Below are 22,575 nucleotides of genomic sequence, written 5' to 3'. Positions count from 1 at the left end.
CTAGTGCTGTGTACCATGCAACAGTAAATAATGAGGCAGGAGTTACCCAAAAAAGTGTTAGTCAGTCTTTCAATACTTTGACTTTCCCAGCTTTTCTGTGGCTTTCAGCCCTGAGTCTATCGCTTTCTATTGACCCAAAATCTTTAAAAACGGGCCAAGAATATTAAAAAAAGAAGGCAAAGCAAAAACAGCTGGCCACTGTTATTGTTAGCAAACATTACTCAACCAGGGGTAAATAGAGCATTATGTCGAGGACTATTTTCCACAGCGGATTTGGTGACCTAGTGGGAGCTTACAGTAGCAGGACACTGGATGTGGGGGTCGACTCAAAATAAACCACAGCGCCCAGCGTAATGAAGGAACATACGAGCCAGTGCAACGGTGCGACTCACCGACGCATCTGTAATAGTTTTTTGGACACCAATGGAGCTCTGTGGCACAGAGGGATACGATATATCAGGTTTTTGGCTAAACAGGCAAGATTTGTTAGGATGATAAAATCATTGCTTGCTTTCCAATAGAATAAGAAAAATACAGAATATGTGAAGATTTATCCTCTAAACGTAAGGTAAAGACAGCGAGGCAGGCAGGCTGACAGGAGCTGGTGGAAGCTGACTGAGGCCAGATGGAGAGGCCAAGTGAGGAAGCATTCCTGCTCAGCATCAGCAGCCTGCCTGCAGCCAGCTTGGAGCAATCTCCTCCAACTCTACCTGCCAATCAATGGATCTGGACCTCTACCCCGGGCCCAGTCGGGGGCCAGAGGGTGGCCCCGGCGTGTCCCCGGAGGCCAGTCCCCACTGGGGAAAAAACAGCAAGGAGAGGTGAAATGTGCTGAAACAGTCAATGGCTGTGCATCTATTCGTCTTTCAATGACAGTGAGTGAGCTCGGTCTCTCTCAGCAGAGCGGCCTCTCTCTGGACAGATAACAAGCACACAGCAATGTGTGAAAATCAAAAATTTAATGAAGAGTTCAGCTACCTTTGAGCTTCAATCCTCATTCAAAGAGAAAGTTTTCTGAGGCTTTACTTCTATGGGTTGTGATCTTCTTTATGAAACATCTTGGCAAATGTCCTCTGTCACCATTTGTAAGTTTCAAATTGTGCTTTCCTCTTTCCTCCTGCAGGTTGCTCATGTTCATCTCACCCTGTCAGGATTTTCCAGACTGTTCTTCATGCCACATTAAATATTTTAGGAAAGATGCGCTTGAAATTCTGTCACCAACTGTTAAACCATTTGTCCTCTTTGAAAATGTAGTTGCCTCATTCTCTGCAGGTTCTAGTCAAAACCTGGAATCACTGAATAGAAATCTGTTCTATGAAAAGCGATTTTGCCTACAAGATGATGTTTGACTTTTGTCAGGGCAATACACCCCTGTCTGCACAGCTTCACATTTATCTATGTGTATGTGTGGGTTATGTCTGTGTGTATCTGTGTCCGATTCCAAGAGAACCGGAAAATAAAAGCAACAGAGATGATGGAGGTCAGAGCCCCCTTTCATGCTTACAATCATAGCAGAGGCCCCATTGGGCGTGTAAAGCTGAGCCGAGCATCTGTCTGTCTCTTCTCTCCTTTCCAAACCACACACTCGAACACACACACACACACTCGAACACACACACACACACACACAGGCTGAGATATAGATGTAACTACCCAGGCAGGCCTCCCCTTCCCTTCCTTGCCTCCCCGTCCACCTGGCCGTTTGATGATGCCTCACTCGCTCATGACAACGCATCGATTTTACTTCTAGCCGCCGTGTAAGCCGTCCGCCTGGAGGAATCCATTAGGGCCAAACAGTTCTCATCCTCCCATTGAGTGACAGCCATGACAGCCCCCCACCCCCAATTGCCTCATTGCAGACTGACAGCTCTGCACTCAAACGGGCCTTTTTCACAGCAGCTCTAATAGTTTAAAACGCTTACCATTACCAGGCACAGACACACGGGGGCCGGACAGTGGCCGGGCAGGGTGGATGGCTGTTGGGGTTAAGGTGTTTTGGCAGGCCGCCCTCTCCTCACAGCCACACCTCCTCCTCTGTCTAACATGCTTGTATCCAATGTGTCCATTCCCTATCATTTCCTAACAGCGGCTATGTGGAGAAGCTCTCATGAGGGGAAATTCTTGATCTTCCGATCAACCTGCCCCACATTTTCAGTAGAAAACCCACCGACATAAATACTACTATTTAGACCCTCCACCAGTGAGTGGTAAACCACTGACAGCTGTAACAGTGAGACGTTTATTCACCGTTTTTGACCATGACCCGAAGGATCAGCTTACACCTTTAGCAAATTGTGCTTCCCAAGGCTACTAAAGAAGATATGAATACTTTCTATGTGTGCAACAAGCCAGCGGTTGTGCTTTTCATAGTCTGAAGTAAAGACTATAATTTGTGAATGCATGTGTGATTGGCTGTGTGTGTATTAATGCGTGTACGCCTTTCTATCTGTGATTTTTTTATGAGTACGGCTGAGGTGAGCCTTTTTCCACATCTAGAAGCCACAGTCAGGCCTCCAGGGTTGAGGCCACGTCATTTGGCTGATTGGGTTCGGTGCTAGAAGAGGTATTGGTTACACGCTCGTTTTCTCACCCTTTCATGAAAATGCTTGATGTTTCAGCATCGGGATAGTCTGCTGGACGTGTGTAAACTGTGTTGGTGGCCTCCTTATTTTGAAATTTAGAAGGAATCCAAAACACACAGAGAAACTAGAGGTAAGGCTAAAACTATTCAGCCTCAAACTCGTGAAGTAAGTGATCAGAACTATGCTTTACACACACAAACACACGCATATGTATGCACATATTCCATACGACCTGTTAAGAAGTTAATGAAATGACATGTCAGGTTGGGGTTTTATGTGACCTCAGCTGCTCTCACACACCAATACTTCAAAACACACTGTTACTTATTTCCAATACATCTTGTCATGACTTTAAAACACACACTCTCACTGACTCCAGTGTGTTTTCACCTGCGCTGCGTGCCGTCCCGCTTTACCACAGGCTTTCTACGGCACGTGTTCTCCATCTCAGCAGCCACTCAGGAAGAAAAAGCATGACCTCACATTAAAATGACCCTGGGAGGAAATTCAAGTGTCACACATACATAGAAATATGCCCGAAAAGATGGGAAAAAGGAGGAGGAACACTGAACAAGTACCCGGTGATTAATTAGCTAATAATTAAGTCACGGGGTAATATGCATTTTTCAATTAATTAAACCTTGCCTTGCGCCATAAATCAAGCAAAACTGTCATTGTTTCACAAATTAAATATATACATTTCCAAGCAATAATACTGTTGATTGCATAACTGCAGGGCTCATCAGGGAGGGAAGGCATGGCATGTGTGTGGCAGGCATCGACTCAGTCCAGTGCCCCTAAACCTTTGACAGGCCCTCGAGTCAAAGGCAGCCAACACGCTGCAGGCCTCCACCAGTCAGACTCCATGTCACACACCTCCCACTTTCTGCATGGGGCATCACCATTGCGTCTGAACAGCATTAGACTCTCTATGGGAATATTTATGCTTTACACATAGAGCAGTTAGTTAGTGTGTTCTTACTATAAAAGGAATGGACTTTTTTCTGACAAATACAGTTTATCATCCAATGACAGTCTATCATGCATCCAGTAGGCCTATTCAAGCAAAGTGACATAATATCTGTTTGCTTTCATTGCTCACAAAGGAAATTCATTACCTCACATTTACAAATGCAGAAGCCAACAGATGCAATCATTATCCAAAATATATTGTTTGTCACCGATGGCAAATGATGGTATATTTTTCTTCCCAATGGTTCAGACGTTAATTTGCTGAAACATGATGTTGTAAAATGACAAAAACAAAGGCACACGCTCGCACACGCACACACACACACACACACACACACACACACACACACACACACACACACGCATAAATTCTAAGTGCCGTGTGACACCCAGACGTATAATGAACAATATGAACCACTGCCATCATTATCCTACACAATGTATTTGTTATCACTGCTCCCATAATGAAGTGTCTGTTTGATGGTTGGTACAAAGTCCCATTGCTCAATTGCTTTTCATAAAATAGCATCAATATATCCATGTGGACACACACACACACACACACACACACACACACACACACACACACACACACGGAAACTCACAGTTCAGAAGCAATTAATCAGAAACAAAAAAAATGCTTGCGTGCGCAGAGCCAAGCATCGTCTTACACTATATTTATTTTACCTCTAAAACTACGTTACTTTTCCTTTTTTTCTCTTCATTTAAAATGAAAAAAATAATATCTTGATTTTATGTCTCCACTCATTTTTACTACCTGTCCAAAAGTGGATTAAATTCAAATATGTTCGTGAAGCTATTGCTTAGCATTCTTGGAAAATTAAATAAAATAAAATTTGGCTGCAATTTTCTGTTTTATGTCCTGTAGTAATTAAGAATCCACTGCAGCCAATTAGCTACAACCCCATCCTAAATTGGAGAGGTGTCTACAAGTTGCAGCCTGATCTTTTCACTCTCTTTTTATATGTGTCTAAGTTTTTTGAGGGAACTTGGTCTTGTCGTAACCATTTTGCCCTTGGCTAGCATACTAATATGGCCTTGGGTTGGAATAAATTACTGCTCAGATTAGCAGGAAGGATGAAGAGGAGGTTTTATTTTTAGAAATTAGAATATTTGTTACATTATTAAAAGGGGGAACATCCTTTGATTCCTCTCATGTCGTCTTTTTTTTTTTTTTTTTTTTTACACCCCCTTCTTCCTCACTGAGATAGTCCCCAAACTGCCTACCTGTGTAAAAACAGAAGTCTTCAGTGGACGTGAACATGGCTTAAGGACATGAAAGCAGCATGTCTCTCCCTCCTGTAGCCCGGCGTTATGCTCAGCACGCCACACAAACTCTGAATTTACTGCCACAGCATATTTCTCCCAACCCTGCACGCCCACCCTCCACCCCCTCCAACCCCAATCCTGCCTTCTTCATTATTCAATCAAATCTTTTGTTGTTAATGTATGTGTTATTAATAGAGGATCGACATCTATATGCAAATCCAAAAAACATAAGCGGAGAAATGTTAACAATGCTGCTGATTAAAATTCTCTGACAAACCACAAACAAGAGGTGTTTTTTTTTTTTTTTTTTACTAAGTGCCAGAGAGGTCTTCATCAACAAATCAGATCAGATTCAGGTGTGTTTCCACTGACCAGCGCTGTGAGCTGTGGCAATAACAATGAACTGAGAAAGTTATTCCCTCATCTTGTCCCAGAGCTCTGTGTGGTTGACCTATCTAGAGAGCGAAACCAGAAAAAAAAAAAAAAAAAAAAAAAAGCTCACCTCGCTAATGTTGTTTTCTCAAATGATTTTATGACAAGGGAGCAACAAGGCTGAAACAGGATTAGTTCACTGTGTCTGAATCCATTTAGCTAAAAATTGACCACGTACTGATTTTATTTTAATCACAACAGACCCTTTTAATTATTGCAGTAATTAGTAAAATATATGTGCCTTCACCTCATATTGATCTATATTGTCTGTACAGTTAGTGATGCAGAGTATTGACTAAGCCCCCCCACACCGCCATCCACACACACACACACACACACACACACACACACACACGCACACTCTCTTTAACTACCCCCCCACAACCCTCTCCGAACCCCTCGAGGGCTTTGATATCTCTCTCTCCAACACACTGCTTCTCTCTTCTGCCCCTGGGTGCTTGGAAGAGTTGGTAGGGGGGTCAGGGTGTGTGTGCATGTGTGTGCATGTGTGTGTTGGGTGAGCTGTTTATCCTGATGGGCCCCGAAGAGGACAGATGACCAGCAGAGCAGAAGAAACTGCAGAGCTGAATAACTCTTCCATCCCTCCGTCACGTCAGGAGGAATTCAGCGCTGTGCGAGACACCCGGCCTAAGTGTTGTGACGCCTAATTACCACCAGCAGCAGCACCCAGCGGCACCCACAGCAGAGCGGGGCTCCTTCGGACGGACAGCCCTTTGTAGTTTCACACGCAGAAGGAAGGAGAGAGAGAGAAAGAGACGCCCGTATGACGCCAGGGGGGTGAATGTGCGCGTGTTGGGAGGTGGGCTAAAAAGAATGTGAGGTCTGTTTGAAGTTTGGAAGTTTTGGCCGGGTTTCTCTCCTCTCACAGGAGTGACTTCTCTGACTCATCAAAACACCTCTTCCTTTCCTTCTTTGCTTCCTTTGTTTTTAACAATATTTTCTGCTCTTCCTCCACACTGAACCTGACACTTCGTCCTACTTTCCCCAGACAAGGCACCTTTAACAGCACCTCTAAAGACTCTGCTGGGCTCTCTTCCCTGTGTGCTAAACACTGACTCATGTGCTGCTGGGTGGGCGGCGTACAGTGTGTGTATCCCTTGATTTGCTAATTTTTCTGTGCGTTAGTTGAACTTGACAAAGTAATTCAAGGGTTGGTGGAAATATTAATCTCTTATAAATTCCTGAAAAAAAAACCATTCAAAATATAGTTGCTCAGTTTCAAAACTAAGTAAATTCCTGAAAACATGGCCACTTTTGTTAAAAGTGGCCATCCATACAGTGCGGTCTGTGCGTGGTTAAGTGTAAATGGTCAGTGTGCATTATGGCCAAATGATGTGTTTTCTTGCTCTGAGGAACACTGTAGCAGAAGCAGTCCTATGCCATTAGCTGTACAGCAAATATGATTTCACGGCATCCATTGAGTCCTTCACCAAGAATTTGTGTTGAGGCGTTCATGTAGGCTTGAACATGAGGAGCAGCAGGGCCATCACACTTTGGTCCATCTCATTTAGAGCTGGCATGCTTAACACAGTCTCTCTCTCTCTCTCTCTCTCTCTCTCTCTCTCTCTCTCTCTCTCTCTCTCTCTCTCACACACACACACACACACACACACACGCACACACACACGCACACGCACACACTTGTCCAGTGGGGAGGGGGTGTAGGAGTAGAGCGGGTGCTCCCTGGCACACTAATCGGCATGACAGAAATAAAATAAAGAGAGTTGGACTCCGTCAAAACATGTATGGCCCCTTAAACAGAGAGCTAATAAAAGAGCTAAAGCTACTTGTCCTTTCAGCTGAGCCTGCCTGATCACACACCAACAGTCACATTATCTTAATTCAGGGGATTCTTTTAAGTGTCTCCTTAAACAACGGAGAGAACGCTGCTCGGGAAAGACAAATGAGTTTACCAGTTTTAGCAGGGGTAAGTGCCTAAATCCAACGCCATCGATCCCTATCTGGGTTATTACGAGGCTGCGAGCTGCCACTGGAGCTCCGCTGGTCGAAAAGGCTTAAAATATTACAGGCTAAAGAGGGTGGAGGGATGTGTTTGAAGCAAACCACCTCGTCCTCTGTAGTGGTCAATACCTGCAGGCGCCATCGGAAGGGCATTCACACATGCAAACACTCTCGAGTGACAGCCGCGGCCACCCCCCAACGTTACTCACACACACATACATACATATTGGTAAAGAGATGCCTGCAGAACCAACAGATCGGCCCTGACTCCGCAGGAAAATTGATTTTTCTCTCTCTTGTCTTTTTTTTTTCCAGGGAGGTGCTAGGCAGGTTTTTAACCTAACACTCTAACCTGAGTGTTAATGCACAAAGAGACATCATGTCCATTGATCCGATGGTGCCGCCAGAGCGTCTTTAAACGTCTGAGGGGGAAAACAACATGGGGGGGATATGCTGAACTAGTGGGATCACACCCTTCATATGGAAGCCTTGCACGTAATTTACAATTTACAATACAGTTATCAGTTATTATTCGATACGGACAAAAAATTGTGAACTTAATATACTAGTTTTAATTGTGCTGCTTCTAGTTTGGGTTAGTTTTCACAAAAGCAGCTGCTGTTAGACTTACAGCTTCATACAACACGAAAACTAATTTAGATTCAGCAAAAAGTTCTGCAAAATACACAGCACCTGCAACTGTGGGTAGGAGTAGGACAAAGAAAGTACTCCAACCCTCCGGTGGAGCACATCCTGTCTGCTAATTATTGTTAAAAAAATAAAATAAAATCATACGGATTAATAATACATTAAAGACAACCAGAAGAAAAAAAATCCCAGCCATAAAACATATGTATTTTTAATATGAATCTCACTGAATCAATACCCTCAATTAGCAACAGCAAGCAAATTGCCAGGCGAGGCGTAATTACTCGAAGGTCAGTAGGTATTATTCACAGTCACTTTAGTTTACCACATTAGAACAAGACAGGACGTCAGGCTAAAATTATAAATTCCATTCCCATATCTGTCCCTTTCTGATTTAGATGGATGAAGAATAATTAACTCCTAATTATTCAGATCACTTAAGGCACTTTCTGGATCCACAAAAGAGATGCAGTCGTGTCTGTCAGCCCACTTCAGCTGCTATCATTTAGAACGATCCAACAACTTGACCAATGACAACGTGAAAAAAAAAATTAAAAAAACTGCTGCGGCTGCCTGTCTGTGTCCCCCCCCCGAACCCCCTCCAGCTCCTACCATTTCTACCTCAGAGGGTCTTAAGGAGGCACACTTCCTTTAAATTCACCCATATGCAAATTTTAAGATGTGATTTGCATTTTAAAGTATTTAACTCCCCATATTTATTGGGCTCTGAGGCCTTGCTGATCATTGATTTATGTGCTTCCGGCAATCATATTTCCATATTTTGTGTGGTTTTTAACGACAGTAATAATTCAAATATGCAAAAAGTTGTTCTTTGAACGATATCTTTAATTATATCCTCAAAGCATCATTCCTTTTCGCTTCCTTTTCTTCCAGAGCAGAGATTGTCTTTGAATAAAAAAAGGCTGAAGAATCATAAATTAGATTGTGCAATGAGACATTGACGGGCAAAACTCCAGTCGGCTACCTTATGCACAGGGAGACGTCTTAGCATGTTTTGCCTATCTCAAAAGCCACAAACAGACTCGGGGTGCTCTGCTGTACAGGGACCCGTGTGACCTTGTCCCCAAAGCCCTTTATTAATGCTGACATTCTTTCACCACAAATCCAGTCTCAGATTGTGAAATTCGTCTCTTGTACTCAACAGAAAAACAAAAAAAAAAAAAAAACCCACATGCATAAAAAAAAAAAAAAACAAGGAGACCTTCCCCCTGTTTTGCCGCTAACACAGAAAGTTTCTCTGTCACCTCTCCTTATTAGAATTGTCAGAGTCACCGCGTGCTCTTATGAAAGCCGTCACCCTCCGCGTGATTAAAAGTGGCGGGTTCCCACCACCGTTTGGCCTATCAGCATCACAGAGCAGCCGTCAAATGTGTCTGCAGTGCTGCTTGCCCATATTCCCTTTGTCACCTCGGCACGGCGTGGAAACTTTTTACAATAATTGCTCACCCGTACACGAGCATGGGTGACTAATATATTAGATTAGTGGTGTTTGGTTGCAAAGGGGAAAAGGGGGTGTTTCATTATCTTGTTCACTTGGTAGGCTGCATACTGTGAGAGTCAACATGAAAACAGAGACGATATGAATTTAGCAAGAGAGCCTGCACGTTAGACCTCTGACCGGAGCGAGCTGCAGAACAGCCCTGCTGCACTGGAAATTATAGTGTCATTATACTGATTCCTGCAGTATCTATAGAAAGACAAAAACTCTAAATGTATTCAAAAATAAACACATGAGCGATAGAATTATAGATTTTTCTTCTGCATCTTTTTTTTTTGTGACCACACATCACCTCATCATCTCTGACCGCAAGAACTGCATCAGAAACTGTTTACAAGCGCAGGTCTGCACGCTCTCGCTTTCCCCCTCTCTCTCTCTCTCTCTCCTCACACACACACACACACACACACACACACACACAAATACAAACACATTTTTCAAAGGAGAACATGAAAATCCAACGTACTGTCTCCTATTAATTTCAATGGCCGAATAAAAATTAACATGCACAAACATAAATAATAATTTCCTAAATTGTACTTAAAAAACTGAAGTGGCAAATTAATGAAAAAATATTATTTGTATATTAGAGCAGCATCACAATTATTAGCAAAGGTAATTACTGGTGTCATTGTAATAATTTTTCAATTTTCTTGATAATTTGTATCATCGAAACACACTCGGTGTGGGCGACGGTTTTACAGCGCCGTAGTTTTAAATGAAGCGATGTAGAGAGGCTGAGTTCAGTGCAAGCCAAACACATTAACACGGGGGCCCTTGGAGGATGCATTTCACCCCAATGTTTCACTATCACTGCTGAGTCTTGCACTGAGTGCACGTAACATATGTTACAACCCCCCGCCCCCTGAGACTCCTGGCACACCACCCTCTGCTCCGCAAATAAGCTTTAAGCCTCGCTTCAGATTTCAGCACAGTGGCTCTAAAACTGATCACTGCGGATCAGTGTTATTAAGTTAAATTGATTTAATGCGATGTTTATGTTTGTGACACACACACACACACAGACATACACTCTCACGTGCCACAGACCAAACACGCTTGCGAGCAGCACCCACACTCCAGAGCACATTCCTGCTTTTATCTCAGAGTCGGTCTAAAAGAGATTACGGAGGGTGAATGTTAAAAACTAAATAGATTACGTGACATTTGGATATGTCTTTAATATAAACATGGAGCTGCACATTCACATTGACACACAGGCTACTATACAGAGGCCAGTCCACAAACACACACTTACGAGTCGCGCCAAAACAGCAGTCGAATGCGGTCAATGAGGAGGTTGAAGGCTGATCAATTTACAAAGCAAATAAAAAAAGCCTAATGATAAAATCACTGTAATGCATCGCATAACTGTATAAACCCCTAAGTTCTAAGTCGTACTCGTGAAAGAAGAAGCCTTTTGTTTTGTAGTTAAATCAGGATAAAGCAAATCAATTAGGTTGTGCTGAAAATCCCTCATCTAGTGTAGCAGAGCTGTGAAACAGAGTGTAAAACTATTCTCTCTCCCTCTCCAGAAAGGTTATCACATTGTATCTTATTGCCTTTACCTGCTCCTATTCACTGTGAACATGCACTGATTTGAATAAGCACCGCTCCAGAGGCTCTCTTATCAGATCCCAGACGGGTGTGCCAACACAGCAGTATCAGGTACACACCATCTCTCTCTGCCACCCAAAAAAAAAAAAAAAGGTTAGAAGAAAAGAAAAGAAAGAAAGAAAGAAAGAAGACGAAAAGAGGAGGAGGAGAGTTGTTGCATCTGGGATTTGTTGCCTGATAACATGATCTGGCTATAATCACATGCAGGCTGGAAATGCAAAAGTGACCAAAAGAGGAAGGCGGTTAATTCTTCTCTGGAAATGATTCCTTCTCCCTTTTTCATTTTCTGTTTTACGTTTTTTTTTTTTTTTTTCCTCCAACTTCTCATCCAGAATATATTTTCCTGCAACTGCTGACCTACAGACTCATCAATTTACTTCACGTAGAAAATGCGGGATATAATGCAGTGAATTTTTAAGTGGGATATTATTAAAAAAATCATTAAGTGGTGTGATAAAAACAAATTGTGGATCCGCTAATGTGTAACAATTACCCACCGAAGGCAAGATATTTTAAAGGTTTCATTTCATTAATAGCTTGCATTGGGACTTTCTTTCTCACTATACACAGCCACAGGAAAACAATTCCCCAAAGATGCACTGGTTTCCAGTTTCATGTCGCTGTTTGCTTTTGCTCTATCGAGGGGAAAACACCAGCTTGGGAAGGCATCAGTCAGTGAGGTTAGCGAGCATGGTAACAACATGACCTCAGAAGATGTATCCTCCTCGGGTAGGTTAAACACACACCAACGCACACACACACACACACACACACAAACAAACACGCACTGAGACCATGTTCATTTCCCCAGTCCTCTTAACTGGCTAACCTGCTCTCTTCATTAGGGTGCTGTGGGGACTTATCACTGTGTAGTCTTTGTCCTTGCTGTAATTGCCCTCTCGGCATGTCAGCCCCCACCCACCCACCCACCACCCACTATCACAGCAACCCCACACCCAGCCAGCCAGCCCAGCATCAGCCCCCTCGTGACAGGCCTGGTTAGACGGCGGTGCGGGGAGCCTCTCCTGAGACCTGCTGATCGGCCCCTGAGGTCCACCGGTATAGAGAGGCTTGTCCTAGTTAAAGCAGCACCGGCAGGGACACCCCTCTGAACGCTACGTCTGCCCTGCCACAAGCCCAGCCTCCAACTCCGCTCATTTACAGCTACGCTAACACCCACTGTGGTAGCCCGTTTCACCAAAGATGTGGGGTCAAATATTCCCTTCACCAATTTTCTACTTTTGAAAATATGACTTTGGCAAGAACTCTGCGAGAAAGTGCGTTTAAACGAGCCGTCTCCTGTTGCAGGCATCCACACGTTTAATTAATGGTACAATTTGCCTTGTAATCTGAAATAAACCAGCAACAAAGTTTCACTGTATTATCTGTATTCCACCAGTTCTGACATTAACCTATACAATTACACTCAATGCATGTCGGAGCTGTATTTTATTTAAACACGACAAATATCAATTGAGATAAATGCTCAAAAAGTCAAAGATTTGAACAAACACTTTAAACAGAACAAATAGAATCTTAATTGCATTTCATTCATGCAAGAGATCCTCGTGTACCACACACCAGGTAGTCTCATATTGCAAATCGAGTCTGTGACTATGGCTTTCTAGCAAGTTGAATGGCGCCATCTAATGTCCCATAAAAAGATAGCAACCCAGGGCACACCAGCGAGTGTTTCTTTGAGCTCAAAGAAACAAATTAGTTTTTTGGCTCTACTTGAAGCTTATGTAGCCTGTAAAAGTCTAAGTAATCAGATTTTGCTGGGGGGCTTGGAAGGCGGCAGGCAGGCTTTGAAGTGACCATAAAAGTGGGCAGAGTGAACCCCCTAATTTGAAATTTAACTGTAATAGACACAGAGCTATCAGTGTTGCAGCAAAATCCTGACCTCTGTTTGTTTTGCTGAATAAACAGAATAAATGAATAAATGCTTCCTCTTCACATGGCGTGCTCCTCCTCATCACGCTCAATGTTGTTTTCCTGCGGGGTAATCGATGTGTCAGCGTTTTCACGGCCGGCTGCAGGGGTTCAGACCTGCGCCTCGGTCTGGACGGGCTCAGTGGTCCAGGGGTTAACGTGGCGCAGCGCTCGGCAGAGCAAAGACAGTGGGGCTGATAGTGGGGTCTTCTACTTCTCGGGCCACATGTCCACTCCTCTTTCCTGCAGGCCTGACACTTGTGGATGCCGGACTGGAAGGCAAGCAGCTCCTCTCACCCATTTCCCCTCCCTCGTTACACTTTATCCTCCTCAAAAAAATGACCCCCATCTGCCCTTCACCAGGAGCTTCAGGACAATTGGGTGGCAACTGTCCTGATGAGGAGATTTTAGTGGCAGCCACGAAGCCTGATCCTAACCTCTTCCACCACTAAACCCAACATCAGCTACCAGGGCTACAAAGATGCAGGCAAACAAACAGCAACACATAAAAGAGATGTGCTGTGCCGTATACCGTTTTTATAACTTTGTTGCACCACATCTGAAATGCAAACACATTAAAGTGGACACAGCGCCCCTCTCATTAAACACACAGCAGTGTAAACATTATCTACCCCCCTCCACACTTGCATAAACATACACAAAGACCTCATTGCCTCTCTGCATCCCTGCATACATCCAACGGATGCCACCAACAAGCCTTGGGAGTTTTTCTACGGGGGTGTTTTATGCATCCCATGGGGCTCGGAGACAGTGAGATGTGGATATAGCACACAGAGGATCCCAGTCAAGGACACAAGCAGCATCACTCACTCCGCCATTATTCGCTCATATTTAAAGCTGGGGCTACCTGAGGGACTGCAGCTACACATGCAGAGGAGGGTGGGTGATTTCAGAGTCCGACGGGTGTGCTGAGCGACTCAGTGCTAAAGGAAACACAACACAGGCAAGGAGAGAGGGAGAGAGGGAGAGGGGGAGAGAGGGAGAGGGGGAGAGTGACGGAGGGCTTTATATGTCAGCCCGGTGATACCAGCGTTTTTATGGCTGAATATTTTTCCTCTTGTCAGAGCTGGATAAGGAATCACCATAAGGTTGGGGAGCATGTATATTGCCCTTGAGGGCTCACTGTGGCTGCTCCTGTTTATGGTTGACTAGCAATCAGCCACCGATTCAGGACCCGCAACCCCTCATCCATCCATGTCAGCAATTAATCAATTAAACGGGCAGTGGGGAGGAGCAGGGATCGGCTAGGTGTGTTAATACAATCGAATGTTAAGGTTGATGTAATTTCATCACTAATGTCACCCATTCATCACGGCTTATTATCTGTTTCGCATAGACAATGGTCAATATCACTTCATGAATCTAGGAATCATCTGGATCTTGTGATATTAAGTCTGAAGGATGCCACAAAATGATGGACTTCACACAATGTGGGCCAAATTTAACAAGCCCACTGAAAGAAGTGGCAAATATGACTTACTATAAAACACGAGTACGGACGTTGTATGTAACCCCTCAATACACCCGTGATAGAAAACCAGACCCTATTTATAAAGACTTCTGAGAGCAGTTTTGTCCTTGGATAAAGTCTGCTTGATGATATAAAAATCACATAACTCACCAAATACTGTAACACAGCTAATAGCAGAGACAAAGAAATGTGTACGTTCTGTGTCTGACTATTTGACATGGGTTGAAAATAATAATAAACTCCCAATATGGACCCTTACTGGACCCTGACCCCACAGACATTATGTTAGAGATATCCTACCTGTTTAAATCACGATGTAGCATCTACAGTCTTTTGGCAAAACAGAAAAAAAGCAAGTCTGTGTGTGCGCAAGTGTGTAAATAGATGGTCTTGTGTGGGTGGAGGCCCTGCCCGCCTGTGTGCCTGGTATGAGCATGTGTGGGCCAGACCACATGTGATACACAAAGTGAGAACGGTATTTGGCGTACCAATGGATATGACGGCTTGCACCACTAACAATGTTTTTTGGACTGGAGCCACTGACAGCAGACAGTTTGTGCCAGTATTTCATAACTTGAAATGTCACTGTTTTTAAAGGCCAAAATATCTGCAAACTTACAAAGACTCAGTGTTTCTCTGAGATTTTCATTACAGTTATGGAGACACAGCACTGGGACAATGGACCCTGGTACGGAACACTGTATTATAATCTAACTATTGCTTTATGGTCCTATTTGAATTTCCAGCTCTTGCTTTTTTGTATCCAAACCACTTTTGTAATTATCCTTTTCCCCCAACTATGGCTCCTGTTCCTGTTCCAGCTGTTTTTTTCCTGGTCTTGCTGGGTTAAGAACTGCTGGTGTTGTGGGCTTGTGAAGCTCAGTGAGACGCCAGAAGTAACACTAAGCCACACAAATGAACTTGACTTGACCTAACAACTAATCATAACCATAATCCATGCATAAATGTTTGGGATCTGATCAAACTGTTTCATTAGACTTGAGAGCTTTCCCTCTGACAAGCAGCATAGTGTTGATTAATTCTACAATAAATACAGTGTGTAATCAAACAAACTACATCATATCCATCACATCAATTGGACAGCGCAGACTGGCTGACATCCAATTTTTAACAGGAGGCCAATACCTGCCCTGTATATCGGTCTAATGCCACTAACGGCTTCAGTCAGACACAAAGAGCCTCCCTTCCACCCAAGCCAACATTTCCCCAGCACTCCCAGCAGGTACATCAGCTCAATTATGATGATGGCAATGACTGATTGCATTTTACCTCTCCCCTGTTCCCCCAATAAGTCTGGCCATCACATAGAGAGAGAGCGAGAGAGAGAAAGAGACAGAGACCGAGATAGCAGCGTCATCTCCGGTGAGCTACAAGCATCCCAGATGCCAGTCTCCGGGACGGTATCAAACATCTTGGTGGCAGACTCACCACGAAAATAATCTATACCTACAGGAAGTCAATTAAAAAGCGCCAGGGGAGATTAAGAGCAGCGTGACAGCTTTTCGTCAGGCCACGGGTTCGTCTGGGAGAGCCAGCATGTTGCGTGTCTGCTGCGAGTGTGTGGAAGGTAAAGTGTGTCTGTTGGTAGTGAAGACATGTTGGGAAGCGGGTGGCGGCGGCGGTGGCGGAGGGAGGAGACAGTTGCCGAACACCCTTAAAAGCCCCCTCATGAATATTAAAAAGGCCTTTGGCAGCCGGCAGCTCTGCTACAAGTTTGCAAACCAGCGTAATGTGTCTGTTTGCGCTGGAAGAGGACTGAGTCCGGATATCAATTAAATCAAGCGTTGTCAGTCTGATGGCCCTCTCAATGGAGGGACAGCCCATTCCCCTCTACACATCAGCTCAGCTTTGTGTCAACCATCCATCTCTCATCCTCCCCTTCCCTTCCTCCTCTTTGTCGGCTGCCATCTTTATCAGCCTCGACCCGCTCTCTCTCTCTTTCTCTCCTTTGCTCTCTCTCCCTCTCTGTCTCTCAAGCAGCCGGTAACTGAACGCACAAATTACTCTCCCCTCCACCTTTAACTCCCACTAAATCTTTCCCCTTTTCCACTTTGCTGAGCCGGGATATTTTATTCCTCCATCAAATATGCATCCCATTAATTAAGTTAAATTACTCCTGACTGCCAAATATCCCCTGCCCCGATGGGTGTCAACACAGAAATGCATGACTGTGAACCTGCAATGACACGGCCCCAACACTTAAACGTGAGTTACAGCCTTTTCCAGCTCCATCCATGGGCAGATTACCAGACACTTTGGGCTGCTGGAATTAAGCATTTGCTCCTTCCCCTCCACCCAGCTTTTTAATAAGAGCACAATGGATGACACTCGCACTTCTGACAATGAGAGGACTGATATTTTAATTACACCCCTTTTTTCATCTGCCTTCCTCTTCATCTTTTAATTGCTGTTGTTAATCACTCATTAACTTTCCCTGCTTTATTTTTTTTCTCTCCTACAATATACCTATGACACGATTAGCTCAATAGAATGGATTGTTCAGCAACTTTTTTTAAATAATTCAACTACTTTCAAGGATAAAGTTTCTACTTCTTTTGTAGGGACCTGGTTGGGGGTGGAGGGTGCAAACTTTACTCATGTTTCTCTAGCGAAAGGAGTCGATTTGCCTTTGTTAGCTGATGCTAATCTTTAGAGGGTAAATTCAAAGTGTATGAATGCTATCAAGATAGGGTCTTATAAGGCAAAAATGACTACTACTCATTACTGTTACTTTATTGGTGTCCTGCAAGTCTTACAAGTTGAGATGTAACAAAAACACAAAGACAAAAAGCTGAGAAAGGCTGAGACCACAATAAGTTTAATGTTCTAGAAGCTACTGAGATCATAACCAGAGCAGGCAATGGCCTCTTAACTTAAGACTAGTAGCAGTACAACTTGCTATCATAAGCCTATGTGCTGTGTTGGCTCCCTTGCTTCAATTTCAATTGCTTAACTTGCTTGCTTAACTACTGATCTTGCCGTTTAGCGTCTGGACCCACTGTTTGTTTTTGTTTGTCTTTGATTAAAGGCAAATGCTCTGATTATGAAGCCCCCGGGGCCCCGTTCTGGGCCCACTAAAGAATATGAGATTGTTATTAAAACCTAATAGGACTGATCTGCTGACGGAGATTTCTCGCTTTGTCTCTGGCTTCTCAGAGATGCTGAGTGGGGTCTCATTCAAACTCTTCAAAAGCAAAAAGCATCTTTTCACCATCATAAGACGGACTGAGCAAACAGACTTCATCTCCCTCAAGTAACTGTGCAGTAATTTGAAACACAAATTTAATCGTATCCGCCGCCTTTCTGCCGAGGATCAGGCCTACAATCCAAACTCGGCTAATGAAGTCATATGTTTGTTGTCATCTCTTCAGCAGAGACATATCTGCGAGGACATGTCACTTGTGAGGAAATAAAGTTTGACAATCCGGCTCCAAAACAAGTATAAAAAGTGTAAAACTGTACACTGGTGGATTTATACTGATACATCGAAGCTGTCTAGAATTGATTTCTCTCTCTCCTCTCTTTTTTCTCTCTTGCCTTTTTCTGTGTGTGCATGTGGGCCTGTGCATGAGTGTGTTTCTATTGCAAAAAACATTAATTTTACAAACATCAGCCCAAGGCTACTAAACACATCCAATCCATTATGCTGCGCTTTATCGTGTTATGGGGGGTAACGGGCTGTAAAGCTGTCTCGGTCATAAAGAGCGATCGCAGAGTGCCGAGTCAAACCGGGATGCCGAGCTCTCCAAGCCATACGCAGCCCTCGTTATCATCAGAACAGCTCCGTCACATACTTAACCTTTCCAGACCAGCCTTTCTGCATTATTTTCCAAATGACCTTTAGCGTTACTTATTTCATTTCCGATAATGGCACACTAAATTTAGTTAAATGCATCAGAGCAAAATGTGTTTATTTTGGTGAAGGGGACTACACTGACTGACAAGGACCATGTTCCCGGACATAAACTCTTAGGTGTCCGAAGCAGTAAACATTAATACATCATCCAGATGGGGATGAATACCGGGTCCTGTGTCTGAGGAGCACTTATAATTTAGATGGATAAAACAAGTAAAAAAGGAGCATACATATTTAAATAAGGAGTAAACACAGCAGACATATAAATATATGTTTGCTATTATATCTGTGCAGAAGTTCAGGGATACACTGGAGGACACAACCGGTGGGTCAAAATTAGTTTGCCAACTTTTGGGCGTAGGACAAAAAAATTCTGAGGTATATTCAAATACAAAAAAAAAAAAAAAAAAAAGATTGGGGGTAGTTTGCCTCAAGGGGGTCATACTTCATTTTTATATGTTCTCACTTTACATGCTTGCAACTGCATATTTACAGGCATGTGAAGGTTGATAATAGCACGAATGAAATATGCGAACACAAAAGGCTTATTGAATCTGAATCGTCGGAGGAAAATATTCAGTGTTTACATGTGTTGTGTGTTAATGAATTCAGAATTGCGCCTTTCAGTTCCTGCCAGCACATGGTGCACGCTCTCGGTCACACACGGCTAAATCATTTAGGACATTATGAGCTCTGAAAAGGTCTAACTCTAACATAAATATGGAGCTACCCTAAAGCTGTTGTATCACAGACACAATCCCTCAGCCTGTAAGGAGCAGTGTGTTTCACGCCCTTGATGTACTGTATGAGCGGAGGGGATGGGGTGGGGAAGGAGGGATCCTAGCGAAATCGCTAATGTACGTGATGATTAAGTGTAACTCAAATACCGAGTGTGTTGTTCATAGGCCTGACAGGCAGTAATTTGGTGTATTATATTCTGCGGTTTTAATTGCACGCCACCAACGTGTCCCTCTGACACGTTATGAAGCGATGATGTACAATTATTTCGGGGCGGCGGGAGATCAGTGGAGTGACATTATAATCATCCTCATAGGGATCCCTCTCTTCATCTGCAACAACCATTAATGTTTAAATGGAGGAAAAAAAAAAAAACATAAAAATAGTTCTCAGGGAGTTCTAACCAGAATCTGTTTGAGGATTATAGAGAATCACGTCAGGGGAGAAGGAGAGGGGTGTGGATAGACAATAGAGGGGCTGAGTTAAGTGACGGCTTTCTCTGGATAAGCAGCAAGCTAAGATGCTCCTCCACTGTCACTGCCAGGCCTCACACTACTCATACAGGCCCGGGCATTAAGGCACATTACAGCGGATGAGCCACGCAGGGCGGAACTGATGGGCTATTCTGGGAACAGACCAGACAATCTCACAAGACAGGGGGGACATAAAAACCCTGACATGAGCCAGCCCCATCCTGTTAACAGTCAAATCACACACACAACACCCAACATGAAATCATGACTATATATACTCTCTCCAACACTAAGTCAAGAAAACTGAGACAAGGAAGGGAGGGAGGGGAAAACACAATGCAGCCTCCTCCACAGAGAAGACAAACTTTAGCACGTTGCAAACTTTTTGTGTTGTGAGAAAGCAACGGTTTTTAAGTTTTGCTCAAATTCCTGAAGTGACACTGGGAAATGGGCAGCTTATGACCCATAATCATAAAACGGCAGTCCACAAGAGGACAATCCACGTCTGTGATAGTGTTAATACTTCTAAGGCCTGGGCTAAGATATTAAACCAATGCCTCAAAGCATTTACACTGTTTATGCATAATTTAACACCTACAACAGCACTGGATGTCCATTGCATCTTTGGGGAGGACGAGAGAGCGGGAGGGTGGAAATGCTGAATCCAGGGCCTTTCTGTTAGATGATGGAGGAGAGGAGGAGGAGGCTCATTAAGTGGCCGAGCCCCACTGTGGACAAAACACGCCGCAGAAATCTGCCGTCTCACACGCTGGAGGATTTTTTTTAACCAATTAAATATGAGAAATCTTATCGCGCATGCTAACAGCCAATTTGTGTTTTTCTGCTGCTTTTGCACCTTAAGTTGAGTTCTTTATAGGCAAATTAAGACAGATTAGCACGTTTCAAAATACAGACACATATGTATAGGCAAACAGAGTGGTAGAAAGGTGGACAAACAGACATCTGGAGGAAGTGGGAGAAAGGGTGAGGCCGAGACAGAAAGCCTATAAAGTGTTGGCGATGATGAGCGAGGCACTGACCAGCCCACTCAGGTTTGATTGGCAGCATGGTCAAGGGTTCCAATCTGTCCTGGCCTTGCATTTGCATTTGTTAATTAAATGCCACAACAATATGATCTTTAACTATCAACAAGTTCCCCCCGCTCCAGAGAAGAGACCAGTGAGCTGAAGGTAAAGTGAGGTGGACAGCCGAGGTGCAGCACATCCATTCGCTCACGCTGTCAGGGCCGTGGTAATCTTCTAGTCTGAAAGTTTAACAAGGGAAACACGGCAATCGATGGAAGTGGGGGAGAGGATTTTTCTTTTTTTTTCTTTTTTTTTAAGCTAAGGAAAAGACAGAAAACACACATAAACAAAATGCTGAGGCGCTGCTCCGAGCAAAATGGCCATAAACTAAACCAACAAAACTACATGCCCCATGGAGGCGCAAGAGTCTGTTAGCATGAAATAAATTAATGAAACACAAATTTTCTATCGTAAATAAAAAAGCAGTCCAAACTCATATAACCTGAAATGATTCATGACGATTCTAAACAAATATCCGGGAAAAAAAACTTTTTTTTGGTAAGAGGAAATGTTGCCCCGTCATTAGTAACTGCAGGAGGACGCAGAACTTAATCGCACTATAATCTCACTTTCCACATTATGCCTGAATCATGGCCATCCATTAGCAACATGCTTTAGATTCAGGTTAAGGACACATCATCAAACGTGGAAAGTTTGGGAAGGGAAGCAGGCTGTGTGTATGTATGGCTCTGGCCTTAATGAGGGTGTTTCTGGGGGTTTCTTTGTGTTTGCTGCTCTTTAGTCAAGAGGAGGGATGGCCTGGTGATCAGTCAGTACTGAAAGCACACACAGGGCCGATTTGTCACCAGTGGCTGGCACTAGCAGCACACAGCTCCTCCATCCGCATGATTTGTGAAACCAGGGGCTGTATTTAGTAGTCCCATTTAAAGGCATATTGGAGAACCGCGCTGTATGTATTGTGTGTGTGTGTGTGTGTGTGTGTGTGTGTGTGTGTGTGTGTATGTATGTATGGCTAGACGCTTGGTCAAAAGCCCAGCACATTTGCAGCACTTGGGAGAAGAGGGTTTTCAGCTGGAGGGCTTGTGAAACATGAGCCTTTCCTCTCATTAAAGGAGAAGCTGTGTTTAAACCAAAGCTTGTTTGCTCCTGCTGTAATATGTTTGCGAACATCAGCAGGAGCAAATAAACACATTCGCTCTGCTCGGCTTTAGAGGAACAAAATCGGCCCGCGACTGAACTAAATGGAACGGTTTACACAGAATTACACAGAGGGAGAAACTAATAACTCTACATATGTCTTCATCTTAGCGAGTGTGTAGCCACAGAAGCTCGATGGCACAAAGCTGGAAATCCCACAATTTACTCTATTCCCCGACTGCATGTTAAACAGCTTAACACGTCCATTTGAACATGGCAAGGCAGTGAGGAGGTCTACCACGGGAATGAAACGATCTGAACACAACATATGGTCTACATGTAGGGGGTAGAAGGTAGTGGGATAATAACTGTACTCTTGCACTACTGGGTATTTATAGGCTTGTGGTTTCCAACATAAACTTCCAGTTAAGATTATTTGCACAGCTGAAACAGAAAAGAAGGTAAAATAAAGTATTTCTTTTAATTTAATTTGTGAGGAATGCTGACTAGGAGCACATTTGTCTTTTTAAGAAAGGCCTGGGAGCAGTTAAAGGTCTGAGAAACATATTAAGACACCATTACTAAATTTTTCTGGACTGTTGCTGGACTGTGGCCAGCTATGATCAATATGAAATGCCTTTAAATTGGTCATTTTCTTGCCTAAATAAATAATAACCTTCTGTATGTATTTAGAGTTTCAACCTTTCGAGTTTGATTTTATTGTACATGATAAAAAAGAAAACCACCGCACACATCAATATGTTTTCATCCTTTTGCAAGCAGAATTTGAACTCAGTGTAGGAGGCCAGCATTCATACATAGACAAACAATTGATTT

The 22,575-nt window shown here is 43.6% G+C and overlaps 1 protein-coding gene across 1 annotated transcript in view; it reads right to left on the bottom strand.

The window, feature by feature from the left end:
• Positions 1 to 22,575, bottom strand: part of znf407 (zinc finger protein 407) — a 139,508-nt gene that overhangs the window by 103,182 nt on the left and 13,751 nt on the right. The gene's annotated exons all lie outside the window — the stretch shown is intronic.

This window comes from Chaetodon auriga, chromosome 8, assembly GCF_051107435.1.
Source record: "Chaetodon auriga isolate fChaAug3 chromosome 8, fChaAug3.hap1, whole genome shotgun sequence".
Classification (NCBI taxonomy): Eukaryota; Metazoa; Chordata; class Actinopteri; order Chaetodontiformes; family Chaetodontidae; genus Chaetodon; species Chaetodon auriga.
The sequence above is the reverse complement of the archived record's forward strand: the minus strand, read 5'-3'. Positions and strand labels throughout refer to the sequence as shown.